At 42.1% G+C, this 17,114-nt stretch overlaps 1 protein-coding gene across 1 annotated transcript in view; it reads right to left on the minus strand.

Annotated features, from left to right (window-relative positions):
• The window catches only part of KIAA1958 (KIAA1958 ortholog), a 47,826-nt gene extending 35,795 nt beyond the window's left edge, over positions 1 to 12,031 (minus strand). Inside the window, exons 1-2 of the mRNA XM_017728276.1 lie at positions 12,009 to 12,031; positions 11,840 to 11,915 (exon numbers count right to left, since the gene is read on the minus strand). The gene's annotated coding sequence lies outside the window, so the exon portion shown is untranslated. The remainder of the gene's footprint in view (positions 1 to 11,839; positions 11,916 to 12,008) is intronic.
• Between the last annotated feature and the right edge of the window lie 5,083 nt (positions 12,032 to 17,114).

Raw genomic sequence — 17,114 nt, forward strand, 5'->3', positions numbered from 1 at the left:
TCCTCTCCTCTCCTCTCCATGCCAATTAAATAACAGACAATCAAACAAAATATTTCTTAAAATACAGTAGGTTTCAAAGAAAACAGGTGTTTTACTATATCAACCTGACAGTGTTTCCAACTAATTCTTTCTTGTGGTTGCATTTAGTCCAGCCTTTCACTAGAGTTAGTAGAAAACATACAGGCTTTCCTCATTCAAAAAAAGGGAAAAACCCCAACACACCTTTATCCTACAAATACAAGCTGAACTGTCATACCGTATAGGCATGCCAGAGATGTTGATATCAATATCTAACTTCTTCTAACTCTTTCTAGATATGAATAACCTATAATTAAAGACAAACACTGAAAAACCTGCCAAGAATAGCTGAGGACCACACTCTGGGTAACACAGTGCTTTCAAACATACTAATTATTAATCTAATTTTTGACAACGTTTTCTGCAAGGACATGCACAGATTAGATACCCATTCATTCGACTGTGTCATGGAGTATATTTGCATTTAAAGCCAGTCAGATCTCTTACACACAGCAGACATCTGGACATGTCTTGTTTGAAGAAGTAAAACAGAACCTAGAAGAGCTATTTTGGAATTATAGTGAGGAATGACACAGGGTCTTATTTAGAAGTTAGAACCCAAAATAAAAAGGAGAAAGGGTGAAAAAGAACATGCTGACATTTATACAGGATGCAAGTGTATTGAACTGCCCTGACCAGTTTTCTTTAATTACTGCTGACATTTTTCCAATCGGATTTCATTGGCAAAGCACTTAGACAGCTTCATCTCCTCTCAGAAAGAGTTCCTTCAGTCAAAGCTCCTGATTATTTACTAGTATGAGTCCAAAACAGAAAAATCTATACTGTGAATTCTTGTGTTGATGCTTTGCACCACTCTTGAGGTGTCTGAAAACAAGGCTGGTTCCTTCCAGTTGCAAAGTGTTACCAGTGAGATACAGTTGGGGGGGCAGCAGTGAAAATTACTGCCACCAAACTCAGCAGTGATGTTGTCATATCTCTGTAGATAGTAGCACTTCTGGATTTGCCAAGGCAAGGCGTCCTCTAATACTGCTGCGAATTGTCAATGCTGGAGCAACCTCAGAAAGCAGCCAGAGAGACAATTACCCCTTGACTTACACCACATCTAAGCCTTGAGCTGAATTTCACCTTGTTTTGCACTGACAGCATTTCACCTTTACCTGCAGGCATCTCAGCAGGCACTGTGCTACATACAGGCAGGGGAAAACAGAATCCTCCAGATCTGAACAAGAGTTCCTGTCATAAGTTCACACACACACTTCCACCTGCCCAATTGCAAGTAAAAGGTGCACGTTGGCACCAAAGAGAAAGACAGGAGTGCTGACTGAGTATTACCACTGAAAAAAGTCCCTGCTATGCTCAGCCTCCAAACTCTTCTGATGCTGTCCATTCAGTCTAAGGTTTCAATAGCATCTGTATGAGACTACATTGAAGAGTCAGAGCAAGATGGCATCTCCAGCCACAGTCCTATGACATGTACAAAGCCAAAGACAATGCTGTGAACCAACCCTTAGCAAAGCAGCCCCCTATGTGGGGACTTTGCTGGTGTGCCAAATGGAAGGGCACATTTCACTTACTGTCCTGGAAGGCTCAATATGCCCCTGCCCTGGCTAGACAGAAGGCTGGAAGCAATTTCTGACCCACGCTTTCCTGCAGGAACAGAAAAAGAAATTCTGCCAAACACAGCAGGTGAACACACTTAAGTCTTGTAGGACAGACACAAGTGTTGCTCCTTGTGTCATGTACACTAGGGAGAAGATGATCTTTCTGCAACTGCCTTTTAAAATGTAACCATGTCACTAGAGCAGAAATGCAAGTACTGAAATGTTGCTTCTGATGAGGCATGAATGCTAGCACTTTTGTAACTCTCCCTCTTTGTAGCCAAATTACAATTGCCCATGTCCACAGAAAAAATGGCACTGAATCAAAGCACTCAAAGGCTTTACAAAACACAGAACATCTGAGAAGTCTGAGCAACCCAAATTACATTGTCTGAGGGCAAGCTCCGCAGTTTCATAAGGCCCAACAGCAGCATGAGATAAAATTGAACAGCTCTGTTCCCCCTTTCAATGTGAAACTGCTTTTAGACCAGTTAAAAACATAAAGTAGCTCCTTCAGTTTGGCCCTCAGAGATGGAGGTGTGTCCGCCTTTGCTGAAACCAGGTTTCATTTCAAGCTGCACCACAGCACACTACAGAGAAATCCGTTCCTGTGGTTGCTACAGCAAGCAAAATGCTCAGGGATATGAGGAGAAATTTAGCTTACTTGCTGTCTGCCAGACTGGAACAAATGGACTTAGGAATACCTCTAAAAGAGATGCAAACAAAAAAAAAGCCTCTCACAGCATTTTAAAAGGCCTCTGTTTAGACTAGCTGTGCAATACAAGGACAAATCTGCCAAAGACAAAAAGGGAAGAAATTAAAATCTCTTGGCTGTACACTTTTGGAAGATGATAGATAGGGAAAGGGCAGTCAAAAAATTTCTCTCTCTGCAGCACAGCTGTGCAAGTTAAACATTTCATAGCTAAGAGCACTGTATTTGGTAAATAGCCATTAATTTTTTTTTTTTTTTTTAACGTAAAGCTTCTGGTTGTTCTCATCCAGAGTCCAGTCCTACAGACTAGGCAAGATGGACAGTGCAGGGCAAGGGGATGGAGAGCAGCCTCTGGGACAAATACACCATTTGGCAGGCAGGATTGGTTCTGCGCCAGTAACTGGAAGTGATACTTGAGTCAACTATGTGAAGATACAAGACATGCAGAAGAAACCCATGGTGGCACTGCTCTCCAGTGCATGGAGATCACTCAATCCAGTGGCAACAGGTTGAGAGCCTAAGAAACTACCTTGCCACTAGGCAGGTGGTGCTTGGTGAGACTGACTGCTCATCTGGGTGGGCTGCAAATGCTTATCACTCAAACATGGTGCAAATCTGAACCACAGCCATCACTGAGCACCCTCCAGTGATGGGGCTGTATTTATTAGCTTCAAGCTTTACAAACAACCAGTTCACTTTTGTTACCTATGGAATATTTGTGAAGCCAGTAATGTACAAAGTCTATGGTACCAGCATTTAACATTAGGAAAAGGCTGATTTAAGAAATGAATGTCAGCAAAAGGCTACCAAAAACTCCAAATCACAGGTATATCTTTAAACAAATGTCCGTAAAGAAGACAAGTGGGAATGTTACCACTGCACTTAGCTTCTCAGTGAAACAAAGCAGCACTGTCACCTGCCTCTGCTTTTAACAAGTGCTTCCAAAGAAAGTTAAAGACTGACTTTAATAATTACTATTAAGAAATACACTCTTAACCCAGATGTTTAAACCAAATACTCACTGCCAGTTTCACTAAGGCTCACATGTGCCTGTAATTTTCTTGATTCTTCCTCATAGCATCTGACTGACCCAACATTTCTAGTAGTTTTACCATTAGGCATAAAGGCATGCAGAAATATGTGAGCCATCTAGGTCCATCCAGAGGGACTGGTAGAAGGTAATGCGAAGGTTTCCAGCATGGTTCAGTTTCATCAGCTCTCTTCAGCCCCTGCACCTTCACAGCACATGCTGTTGCCATGGATCTCACTGCCAAGTGGCATTCCCAGTTGACAGTCATATGCCAGATCCTGAGTGATGCATAGTGAGGGCACTCCCTTGATCTTCCTTGTACCTTGCACTACACACATCAAGCTGCATTTCCTAGCAAGCATCAGGCAGCACCAGGTAGCCCTCGCATTGCCCATTTTTAATTTTTGCTGTTTAGCTGTAGTCCCTTTCTCCTCAAGGTATCACTGACTAAGACACCAGCCCTAAAAAGACACTGTTGGATATTGTTCTCTCCTCTTACTAGGAAAATACTATTGCTTTAACCCTGTCTGTGGGGAACGGCTTTCTGTGTCTCACTTAACACCACAGGGGCAGGTGGACGGAGAGTGAACAAAACCAAGGCACACTATTGCAAAAGGAACCATTTCAGAGTGAACTGTAGTCTCCTGTCTGGAGAATCTGACTCAATATTTGGTTTTCCCTTGAGAGATTTATACCAAAATACAGTAAGCACCAGTCCTGAGCCACAAGGGTTTTGAGGAAAACTCAAGTTTTAAAGTCCCACCTCATCCTCCCACCCAAACCCTACTGTGGCATGTGATCACCCAATTATCCAGTGCACTTCCATCAGATTATTTCTGACCTGAAGGGCTGGAAACTTCTTTGTATTTTTTGAGTTGTTTTCATCCTTCTCTCATTCTTTTTCTGAGGATATTACTCACACCTGTCTCTTCAGAGTTCTTGAGCAAAGCAGATTTTCAAAACTTGAGGTTTTTTCCCCTCCACAGTATATTCTTATAATGAACTATCCCAAAACTTGAGTCAGCAGTGTCCCTGCCAGCCAGGAGGGCCACCAGTGTCCTGGGGGGCATCAGGCACAGCATCACCAGCCAGGCAAGGGAGGGGATTGTCCCGCTCTGCTCTGCACTGGGGCGGCCTCACCTCGAGTGCTGGGGGCAGGTCTGGGTGCCACAACACAGAAAAGACACAAAGGTAATATAGAGCATCCAAAAAAGGGCCACAAGGATGGTGAAGGGTTTGGAGGAGAAGCCATATAAGGGATGGCTGAGGTCACTTGGTCTGTTCAGCCTGGAGAAGAGGAGACTGAGGGGAGACCTCACTGCAGTTACAACTTCCCCATCAGAGAAAGCAGAGGGGCAAGTACTGATTTTTTCTCTGTGGTTACCAGTGACAGGACTCGAATAAAAAACATGAAGCTGAGTCAGGGGAGGTTTAGGTTGGATATTAGAAAAATGGTTCTTCACCCAGAGGGTGGTTGGGCACTGGGACAGGCTCCCCAGGGAAGTGGTCACACCACCAGCCTGACAGAGTTCAAGAAGTGTTTGGACAATGCTCAGGCACAAGGTGCGACTCTTGAGGTGTCTTGCACAGGGCCAGGAGTTGGACTCAATTATCCTTGAGGATCCCTTCCAACCTACATATTCTATGATTCTATGAGTCTATGAAAACTGTCTTCCTGCAGTTTCCTGCCCTCAGAGCACAGAAATACTGGCTTCTTACAGGAGCTGATCATAACTGCTGCTTTTCACTCTCTTGATATAAAATACAGGGACGATGGCACACTGCAGTCAACTACTAAATGCAAACCTTGGTTTTTAATGCCAGGACTATAGCCTTAGCAGAGAAAGCAAATTATCCAGAAAAACATGAGCAAAGGAGTGGTTTACAAAAGAAAAGCTTTTCTTGGGCAACTCCTATAAGAAAAGTCCAGGCAGCATTTCCATACTGTCCTGATACCAAGCAGATGGTGTGAGTATCAGGTGTCTGCTCAACACTTCTATCAGATACAATAAATAATACACCACTAATACAGAATATCAGTTTCATTCTGTTCCTACTTACTTGAGACTGCACTGCATGCATTACCTTATCTCTAACTGAATGCAAAACATCTGCCCAAACCCATCACTGGAGACTGAATTAAATTTCCTTGGCAGTAATATTATTATATATGCAGCATGTATACCTGGTGCTGTCTTTTCTATTTTCTATCTTAAGCATCTTGGAAACATAAAAGCAGTTCAATTTGTCGCCTACTCAGATACTTTCTACCAAACAATCTAATGGGTCAAACCCTGTGAAAAATGGTAATGTCTCTTTCTTTTGTCAGTCCTCTGACAAAAACCAGGAAAAAAAAATACATCCCACACAACAAAATCAAGGCATTGTTTCTCAAATAGCGTGTCACATTAGCAGAAATTTTACTTTGACATCCTCATGAATTCTGAATTCCTTATAGTATAATTATACATTCAGCAAAAGTGATACACTTCTATTATTTTTGAGGAAGTATCTTGCACAAGAAAAGTATAATTAAAAGTGGTACAGCATTTAAAACAAATGGAACCAGAAAGGATCACACTTAACAACAGTCATGAGGGAAAACTGCCAGACCACTGACGGCTGTGAGAGTCTTTCAAAGTGGTCATTAAGTAGAGAGGAAAGGTGAATCAAGCAGATGAAAATGACCTATATAACTTAATTTACTTGACTTTCAATAAAACTTCAACAATATACCTCATGCCTTGGGAAGAAGGCATTAATTCTTGCAATAGCATTATGCAATGGGAACAGCAGACCTTCCTGATGCAAGAGCAGGACCTTTCTGACAGAGGGCTCTGGCATAAGTCATGGGGGCTGTGCTGGTTTTGGCCAGGTAGAGTTAATTTTCTTCACAGTGGCTGGTAAGGGGCTGTCTTCTGGATCTGTGCTGAACACAGGGTTGATAATATATAGTTTTGTCATTGTGAAGTACTGATGCCTGAACAACAGGCCCCAAGCCAAAGCTGACCTCTAGATGAACCTTCCAACCAAAGGTTACATGATATTTGTATCTGCTCATTAGTAAAATATGCATGATCATTAGCATTATGATATTTGTATCCCCTCATTAGCGGAATATGTAGTGTGATAAGAATCAATTTATCTTTCTGTGTTTAGAGGCTGGACAAGGCCATGAAATCAGACATCTGGCCTTGTTTGGAGGTATATGGTCAAAGCCAATTCCCTTGGTTCCTCCTTGAGCCCTGGCCAGGCTTTGGGTAGAACCCAAGAGGAGGATGAAACCAGATGTTTCCACACTAGAAGGTATGTAAGCTTGTTTATTCCGCAATATAAAAGCCGGACTCCCTTACAGCAAAGATGGAGACCTTGCTTACGAGTGGACGCACAGTGTAGGATCTCCCAGTTACCAGGAGTGGCCCTCCAGTCCGTCACTGTGACCAGGGCTCCCCAGCTGATGTGTGGATCTGGATGTTGGTAAAGTACTAGGGTAACCAGTGATGTATCTTTCTTCATCACTATAGGCAATCTTTTGTAGTAATGACTGAGTGCATTGCTTAGCTTATTCTTTTGTAATTCTTTGCTGTGTTGAACTATAGTAAATTACACTTCTTCCTTGAAGTTGGTGTGCGTGTCTGTTGTGCTGACCCTGCCCACTGGTAAAATGTTTTGCTGAGCAGGGCTTACACAGAGTCAAGGCCTTTTCTGCTGTTTGTACTTCCACACTGGTGAGGAAGTCGGGGCTGCATGGGAGGCTGGGAGGAGACACAGCTGGGACAGGTGACCCCAGCTGACCAAAGGGATTTCCAGACCATCCAGACCATATGGCATCGTGCTCACTACATAAAGCTGTGGGGAAGAAAGAGGAAGGGGGGAGCATTTGGAGTGATGGCATTTGTCTATCCAAGTAAGCGTTACACATGATGGAGCCCTGCTCTCCTGGAGATGGCTGAACACCTGCCTGCCATGGGAAGCAGTGAAATAATTCCTTGTTTTTCTTTGCTTGTGTGCATGGCTATTTTTTCCCTATTAAACTGCCTTTATCTCAACCCATGAGTTTTCCAGCTTCTATACTTCCGATTCTCTCCCCAGTCCCACTGGTGGGGGAGTGAGCAAGTGGCTGTGTGGGGGTTGGCTGCTAGCTGGGGTGAAACCATGACAAGGACCTGGGTCCAATCTCCCAGTTGCTGGTTGGCTGTGAGGAGGCTTTTATACCAGCCAGCACTGCAGACCTCTGCTCAATACAGTACCAGAAACACCTTTCCTGGGATACCAGCCCTGGACAGAAAGTGCAAGACCACAGGAAACTTACTACATCTACAAACTGCAGTGTATAAATCTGAGAACCCACAAACACCCCAGAGGAACTTAAGGTTCCTCCACACAAAAGCCCTGGTCCCTCTGCACAGCCAGGATGTTCTCACCTATTGCCCACCACCCTCTATTAAGGCTACCAAAGCCTGCCTTAATTATATGGAAAGATTTGTGTGGTACCATCAAGGCAACCCTGTGTGTCCTGAAAGCCTTCCTACTGACTTGCCAACCCAGTCCCCAAACCTTGACAATGACATCTGTGGGGGTCAGGGCAGAGCTTCATTTCGGCAAAAAGCTCCTTCCTCCTCACAGGAGTCTCAAGAGCCACATGCAGGTGCTCCTCCATCCTACTGAGAAGTCCCTCCTGAACAAGGATGGGTACACTGGTCACCCTGTTTTTTTCTGAAGAGCTACAGTCTCCAAAAAGTAAACAAACAAAAAAAAACCCCAGACAACACACAAAGAAACCCCAACTCAAGTGAGAAAAAAAAAAAGGACTGGAAACCCCTTGGAACACATTAATGAAAATCATTGCCCAGTGGCCATTAGTTGTGGAATAAAGGCCATTTGATGAAAAGAAGAGACATAACCTAACATTACAAATTTACCCCAGCTATGCCAGAGGGAACAAGAAAACTTATCTTCCAACATAGCACAATGTAGGCAAGTAGCGAAATTCACAGGTGGAGGCAGACAAGGAAAGAGACTGAACAGCTGATGTCTACATGTGCTCACTCAGACTTTCTGCTTTTTCATTGTACTAGGACAGTGGTAGTGCATCAACAGTGATGAAGTAAAACACGGAGCAATTTGCTTTGCTCTCACTTTGTTGAAAAGCATATTCCTCGTGCCCCACGTGGATCTCACAGCTGTGGACAGGGCACCAACATCAGAGCAGAGCCACAAGGGGAACTGCTGCAATATGGGAAACCAATGCCTTTCACTGAAGGAGTGACATCTCCTCCACAGGAAAAAAAAAAATCATTGACCCCACAGGGCCAGTACTGAGACTTTAAAATACATGCATACATGATGGATTCATACCTCTTTGTTTCATAGAGCCTGCTGAAGTGATTCCAGGTTTTTACCTCCCCCATCTTCACAGTATTATCCCATGTAAATACTGTACCAGTTAAATGGCGTGTAAACTAAGCTAATCAAACACAGCCAAACTATTTAATCAGTATCTAGGACTAGGAGGTCAGCAGAGGTGACACAGTTTTTAGAGATGTCTGACTGGAAAGAGGTCACTTAGCTTTACAGAGTTAACTATCCAACAGAAAAGCACTGAATGTTAACACACACACACACACACACACACAAACATAAAATGCAAAGGTTAATTGTGCATATCTTTGATATATGGATCTGAGCTGCTATTTTTCTTTGACTCCTGGCTAGACCAAAACAAATTTTTACCCTCTTTGAGACTGTTCAAATGCATACAGCAAACACAGCGTGTTAAAGCAGATGCAGCATATTGAAGAGAGCTGAATTTAAGTGCGGAATGTGACTTGCAAATAAAGGGCTGGGTGAACAACCAACTTCCATATAAATTGCCTGCTGCTGTATTTCAGTAGTGCTCCACTATATTGTGGAGCTGTTCCAAGACATAACTTACTTGCAATGCTCAGTATAATGTATTCTCTTGTGGTCAAAAAGAAATGGTAAATCCAAATTTACACATTTTTTTTCCTCTGACAGACCACCTTTTTTCCTCTGTTCGTGTGAATGGATTGCTAAGAAAGGCTCCTGTACACTGCTATATTGAAATCAGTCTCATTATTTCAGAACAGATTATTGAACAAGAGAAAAAAAATCTAACCAAAGGGTAGGCTATTTGGGGGGGAAAAAAACAGGAAAAAAATGCTTATAACTTAATTATCTAGTGAAACTTGCAAGCATTAATTAATTTAGGCAAAAAGCTCCTTCCTCCTCACAGGAGTCTCCAAGTGCTTCTGTTTCCAAGAGGTTAACTCACCTGTATTTTGCGGTATAGTACCATAATGTCTAATATTTACAGGAATGAGCTCTTAGACTGTTTATGGTGAGACAAAGGGAAAAGAAAATCTACTTTCTGTGTGTTTATACATATTGCATACATAATTTTATGACTTTCTTCACTCACCCCCACAATAAGTAACTTCTGTTCCTCAAACCAAGACAAATTTGTAAAAACAGAATATCTGAGCCAGCTCTGCCCAGCCAAAAAATCATTGTCACCAGTATTTCAACCAAATCACACTGCGTGTTCAGCAGACACTTGGCACTGTGCCTGATCTTTAGGCTGATGCCAAACAGCAGGTCAGACAAAGTGGGTGGAATACTACATTGCTTGTTTAATTCATAATATTCAGTTCAGACCAAACTTGTCATTTATGGGGTTCTTAGCTGTGTGCGAAGCTGTGTGCAGGAAACAAGATTTAATTGAAACAGGCTTTGGACACAAGTTATTTGCATGAGGTTTTTTTTTTTTGTTGGCTTGGGGGTACAAGTTTTAAACTTGTAAAGAGAATCTACATTCTCTTTACATGAGACTTGTGACTTGAAATCTAGAAGATTTGGAAAATACCCACCTGACAGTGGATAGTTAATAATAAATCATTATAAACACAAAACACAATGCTTCTTTTTAACCTGCTTATTTCCACGATAGTTATAGTAATAGTACTTCTGGAAATCAGAGATGGAAATGTTAAACTTGAGTGGTTTGAAATTAAGTCATCAGCACTCATCAAGTCTGGTAAAATTGCTAGGATACACATATCTGGCACAGACTATGCCAACCACTTTACAGAACAGTTTCAATTCTAATGTACTGGTTACACAATAAATGTTTGCCTCCTGGGTTTAAAAAAATTAATACTGGCACTGTAAGAGCTTGGTTTTTAAAAGCACACCCTTGTTTTTATAGTTACAGATAAGAAAGTTTTAAAAAAAGAAACCAGACATTATTCTTCCCCCTACCAGCGCTAAAAAAAGACAGCATGAAATCTAAATTTTGAACAGGAAGTACTCACTTTCCTCATTAAACATGAAAAAAGACTCTATAAAACTCTTTCAGTTACAACAAAATCTGAGCAAATATTTAACCTAAGAGTGTAGAGTGGCATGATGCAGTATGACTATGGACTGCCATAGGGGAACAATCCACACGATGGAAAACAGAAAACATTCCACTCCATGAGTAGCTGGGCATCTTCTGTGGCATGAGCAAAGCTGGCTCAACAGCAAGGATCAAAAACTCACAGATAAAAAAAAAAGTGCCAGCTTCTACATTTGAGAATAGTTCATTAATTTTTTTTCCATGCTGCAATATTTTGCAAATTCCAAGCTATGACATTTGGAGTGTTACCAGCTAAAATATGCTGGCTCCTTATGGTGTGTTGCAGCAGATTTTGCAAACTATCACAGGGTGACGAGGGTTTTCTCTACAGCTTTGGAAGAACACATGTAACATAAATACATCCTCTCCCCTCTGTACTTAGACTGCAAAGATACCAGAAGTATAGAAACTACACTCTGCGGCTTCAGGTTTAAGGAGAGAAGACAAACAGAAAAGTTACACTGCAACACCAAGTGCATACCAAAAGCTAATCTTACCCTAATTTCGGCTCTCATTCTAGAGAGAATGGAATCTATTCTCTCTTCCATTGCTGCGTGGAAGTACCTGCTGTAGCCGAGATAAGGTGTAAACACCGTGCCAGTGTGCTGTTCAACAAAACGGAGGAGGTTTCCAGTGCTTTTCTGCACCAGGATGACTTCTGGGCAGATATCAACACTGTGACAAGGACAAAGCTGAAGATGTGCCAATTGAGAAGCGTTTTCATTTCACCACAGTGTTTTCCTCTTCATGCCACTGACATCCCTCTGCACACCTGTTCCCATATCACACTGGCTAATGAGCATGTTCTCATGCCTAGCCCTGACCTTTCCTCCTACTGAAAATGGTTTCCTGTCCCATCCACCTTGGCCATAGAGCAAAGCTACTCCCTTCCATTGCACAGAATTTTTTGCTTAAAAAAAAAAAAAAAAGGCAAAAAATGGCTACCTAGCGTGCAATATCAGCATTTTCCTCACCTACCACAGAGCACAACCGTACATTTTACACCTCACATCCTGCCATCTCCAGCCCAAGTTTCCAACCTGTTGAGATGATTTTGAAATTTGATTCTGTGCTCCCGTATCTTTGTGTCTCCTTCTGGCCTCATGCTGTACACAACTGCAACACAGAGAGAGGTGTGTTATTTCTTACACTATATCATTCAGGAACATCTGGATAGGACAGATTCCAGCAGAACCACAGCTTCCTCACCCTGTAAGTCAGACACCTTCTGCGTAAGATCTCTCTTTTCTCTCTCATCTGAGTATGGAACAAAACAAGTTGAAAAAAAAAAAAAAAGAAAAAGCATATACCATGCTAATAGACTATATTATATTTAGTAATACAGAATATAGAATACAATTTCAAAATAAAATTATATTACTTATATGTATATGTATTTATAAGTAAGCATAATTTATTATTTAATAATAAATATATTATTAATATTTATATATGACACATCTTTAAATATTTATCAAATACAACAGCAGTTATTTTGGGTCACTACTGCAGAACCTATTAAATGCAGTTTACAGCGTGTAAACCATAGTCCTGGGAAGGAGGAGATAACAACTTCAAACAGGGTAGCAGTCAAGCTCTGGCCTTTCCCGGGCAGCTGTCGTCTTGGCACTGCTCAAACCTATCTTGGCTTACAGCTAAGAGGTTATTTCCCTGCTCTCCCTCCCCACTTAATGGGTGTCCCTTAGGACTTCCCAACACAAGAGGGGGAGGAAAGTGACTCAGATTCGAAAATACATTTGTCTCAAGATGCACTAAAATAACACTGGTGGTCCTTGAATAAGTAACAATTTTATTTGAAGGACAATTTACAATAGTTACTCACATGAAGGGACATGGTTAGCAAATGGCCGTGTTCATAAACTTTGCAATATGAGAAAGAGGAAGGAAGAGGATAGCGAGGAGAGGGGAAGAGAAAGAAAGGGAAAAGAGACAGAGAGAGTGAGAGAGATCCCTGATCGTGAATCCAGCCAACGGGGCTCTTTGATATCCTGAAGTCCCACACAACGTAGCTCCCTGTCCTTTTTTATGTTGGTTGCTTCACCCCCCCCCATTCTTAAACGGGGCGGGGAGTGGCAGCCAATTTATATGTAAATGAGTAGTATCGGGAATAACAAAGTGAGTACAAAGACTGGGTTTTGCATAAGGGCGGAACAGGACCTAGTCACCTTAGCATCACTTTAGCTTTACCTCGGCTGATTCCAGCAATAGGTCTTCCAACCCCTCAGCACCCCATCCACACATCTCATGGTGTGTCTCATGGTGTGGCTCCAGTTGCTTAATTTAATTTCACTTTATTTCATTTGAGACATTTCTCCAGCCTACTAGATCAGCAGCGGTTTTTCTTTTCTCCAGCCTTAACCCCATGAGGATAGATAGTAAAATTTGACATTACAAAAACCAGTTGCTGTCAGCTTTAAACATATTTCGAAAAAACTGCTGTAGAAGATCATTATATCATAGACACCTTTCTTGCCTATTTCTTTCGTGAAGATGCAGCTGTTCTTAGGTGAAGGGACTGGACAATCACGCTTTCAAACTATAGCATTGGTGATGCAAGAAAGTCCACTGGACTAGATGAAAAGTAAAGTATCAGGTACATTTGGATCACCACTATACGGTTATGTTCCTGTTTTCAGAAAATGCTAATTTTTTTATGCCTGATTGTCCACACTGATCAAAGACAGTCACTTTACTGAAGACCACAGAGGAAAACAACACGGCAGACCACACAAAAAAAAAAAAAAAAAAAGGAAAAAAATGGGACAGGAATCTCTTCCCTCCCCTTATCTCTTCCAGTTATCTTGGGTACTATTTGTAAAACACATATGTAAAATATTTAAGGCATGATGACCACTTTTAGAAAATAACTACCTTGAACAATAGAAATAAAAGCTTGCAGAAGGTCACAGTGCTCACTCGGTGAATACCATTAATCTAACCCTGTGATTCTGCACTTAGAGGAAAATTTTTCTTCCTGTAACTTTTCATAGGACTAAAATCCTAAGATGGCCAGGTCCAACAGAACTTACGTGATGTCTCTGAGCTAATATCAGTCAAGTGAACAAAAGTTTCAGATCCTGCCTGTTGCTAAACAAAAATAAGAAAAGGGAATGGAAGCCCAAATGAACGCTCAAGCAATACAAGGACCACGATAAAAACTTACTGTGCAGAAAATGTGGAAAATACCTGTAATTGAGAATAGCCCCTAGATCATGCAGAATAACTTCTTAGCACACAGCCAGGCAAAGAGGTTCTACTAAGATCAAACTAAACCCAGGATGTGAGATAGGTCCTTTTCACCATACTGTTCTAAGCAGAAAATACAATACTGAAAGTTATCTGCTTACATCCCAAATGTGTATGGATGACTGAGGCCAAAATACAACACATTCTCACCATGCTGAAGGCACCTATTATTTTATTTCTGTTTCCATTTTGAATGCTTAAGGTCAGACAGTCATATGACCAAGACCTTTTATTTACTTCAGGAAAAACATGGATGGTCAGTGGCCAGCCAGGGGTGTCATTAGGGAATCTGTGAGGTATACTTGTTACCAAAGAAACGAGAGAGGACTGACACCCTGTAATTTCTGTCTTGCAAGACAATTCACCAACCTGGCTAGTAAATAAAGTTCATAAATCAACAAATCAGAACCAAGGTCAAGTAACTGAAGATGAAGCAGCTGGGCTCCATGGGTCCTCTTCATTATTCATAGTACTAAGGTGTAATTCTTTTGAGCTCCTTTAACTTACGCAAATCCATCATGGAAACATTTGACTCCTTTTTGAATATTTTTCACAGAAAGGGACTAAAAAAGCCAATAAAAATTTGCTGTACTTTTAAGTCACTAATCTTCATCTCACCCTGCTTTACTCTGCAAAAAAGGTGTGCAGCAATAACCTTTGGAAGCAGAGTATTATGTTCAGCTAGCTACACTTGAATTACCAGATGTGTAACAATCCTCGAGAGGAGCAACTGCCACACACATTTCTGTGAAAGTGCCTTACAAACAGCAGTTAATTTTCACACCACCTCTGTGAGCTGTGCATGGATGGGTTATTGCTCCCAGAGCGCAGATGTGGAAAAACAGCGGCACTGTTGAAATGAGTGCCAAGGTTGGGATCACACTTAAGACCTTCAGACCTCTTCTGTCTACTTTTTATGACTAACAGGGAAGGAAGGCAGAGAGGCATAAGGCTGGGAGACTGAAAATACCAAAGGATGTCATTGCTGAAACTCCAAGTCTCCATGGATCTGCAGTGGGTGGACACATGGCAGCCCACTCAAACTGGCACCAGGGTGAGGTTCAGTGGCCTCTTAAGGCAGGTGCAGCTGGTGACTGCCAGGTGTGAACAGCTAAGGCAGCAAACTGCTGCTGCTTTAGGAACTTTTGACTATAAATCCATTATCACTGCGTGAATGAAACAGAATTATACCATGCTTTTGAAATTTTCAGTGTAAGTTTCAGCGTATAACTGAGAAAACTACTTGCAGCGTACAACTATAGAAAACTTCCTGGTGTGATACCAACTACCAGTGCATAGATGCATCAATACAGGGGCAATATCAATACATATTTTCTTACAAAAAAACCCCAGCTTGCTAACAATGGCTAGAGAAGCACTCGAGCTGTTATGGTTTCTCCACAAGTTCTAAGTTACCTTCTGAACACGTAGCTATTTCAGTGGAATACAAAGAAAACCTCTGCTACACTCTTGAGATGAGTTAGAGGCAACAGCAAAAGTAGTAACTCCATGGTGTACCTCTGTCACAACAAGTTTTACACTGCATGTAAGACCACCTATCATCTACTCAACACTTTCCGTTAATACTTAGACCACACAGTATCTTTTTGCCAATTCTTGTATCTATCACATCTTCAGGTGCAAGGTCCTTAAACTATCAGGTTTGTTTGTTAGCTTGCATATGAAGGATTTCAAAGAGCTGATAAACTTGAGCAAAAGGTTGAAAAATAGCTTTTTGCTGAAAGCCACAGGCAAAAGGGGAAGAGGGGCTCTGTGCATGACTTAGCCAGGTCGAGCACCAGGCTCAGCACAGGACAGTAGGTGAGTGAATGAACCATGTAAATCCAACTTTTGTGTGGCTTTAGAAGTGAGCAAAACCAGGTTTAGCCAAGCCTGAAGTGATGCTTGAATAATCAGCCTGAGACAACTGGCAGATTTGACCCCCAGGGCAATTTTTCCTGGCTTCTGGTAAGGCCAGACAGTCAGAAACGGTCTGAAACCATGCACGTATGCTGTGGGGAAGGCCTGCAGCCCCGGTGTGGTGCTGGTTATTAGGTTAATTGCACAACCACGTGAGTACAGCCCTGTTGCTCTGAGCTCTGAATTATATGGAGGAGAACTGAAGAAGCCATGAGGGAAACAGGAACTGGTCACTCCTGACCTGAAAAGACTTTTTGGGGTTACTCTGTTTGAGGAAACAAAAAAGTTAAGAAAAACAACCTTAGTTCCTGACCTGAAAAGTTGCCATCCAGAACACAGCAAAGGGATGTCATTATTTGTTTTATGCAAATTCTCACTGCTGCTATCAAGCACACTAAGCGCTGAGTCCCATTTCTCTTAAAACCAATAGAAAAATGAAAAACATTAGTTTGTACCAGTTCACAGCCAAGCTTCAGCATCTATCACAGTTTTAGCATTGCAACACCACTGGCAGAAGTTGTATTTCTGAGAACGATAGTGGGGGAATGGCAAAGAAGACAGTCAAAAGTAAACTTCATGGATTAACAATTCAAATGTTGAAAGCCAGCCACGTAAAGGGATGTCATTTTTACTGAGTGTTTTAGGTTTTTTCTATGACAGATCTTCATTCACTTGAATGGAAATAGCTGTACTCTACATCTAGTACTACTGAACTGCCAGCTGTGTTCAGGAGATATTTATAACCATTAACACTGGAGATGGAGGGTGAGTTTTAATGTGTCATAGTTATTCCTCTGGCTGGAGAGTGGCTCTCTGTCTGACAGCTAGAATTTAATTGCAGAAGGCTCAATATATCTCTCCAACGTTTTCACTCTTTTCCTTTGCATGTAACCATCCTTTCCAAGCTTGCTTCTGTTTTCTGGCTTGCCTTATTGCTCCTGCCTCGTCTCGGTGGCAAGCCAAGTTGGGGAGGAGCTGCCTTTCCCAGTGCTCACCCCACCGCCTGCTTGGGCTGGGGACCAGAGGAACCCCTCGGAGCTCCCCTGAGGGAGGTGCCAGAGGGCCCGAACCTCACGTGGGGCCAAACCACACCGCCAGGCACTGGCCCTCGGCCCCGCTGACCGGGGA

This window comes from Corvus brachyrhynchos, unplaced genomic scaffold (genome assembly GCF_000691975.1).
Source record: "Corvus brachyrhynchos isolate BGI_N302 unplaced genomic scaffold, ASM69197v1 scaffold90, whole genome shotgun sequence".
In the NCBI taxonomy this organism is placed as follows: domain Eukaryota; kingdom Metazoa; phylum Chordata; class Aves; order Passeriformes; family Corvidae; genus Corvus; species Corvus brachyrhynchos.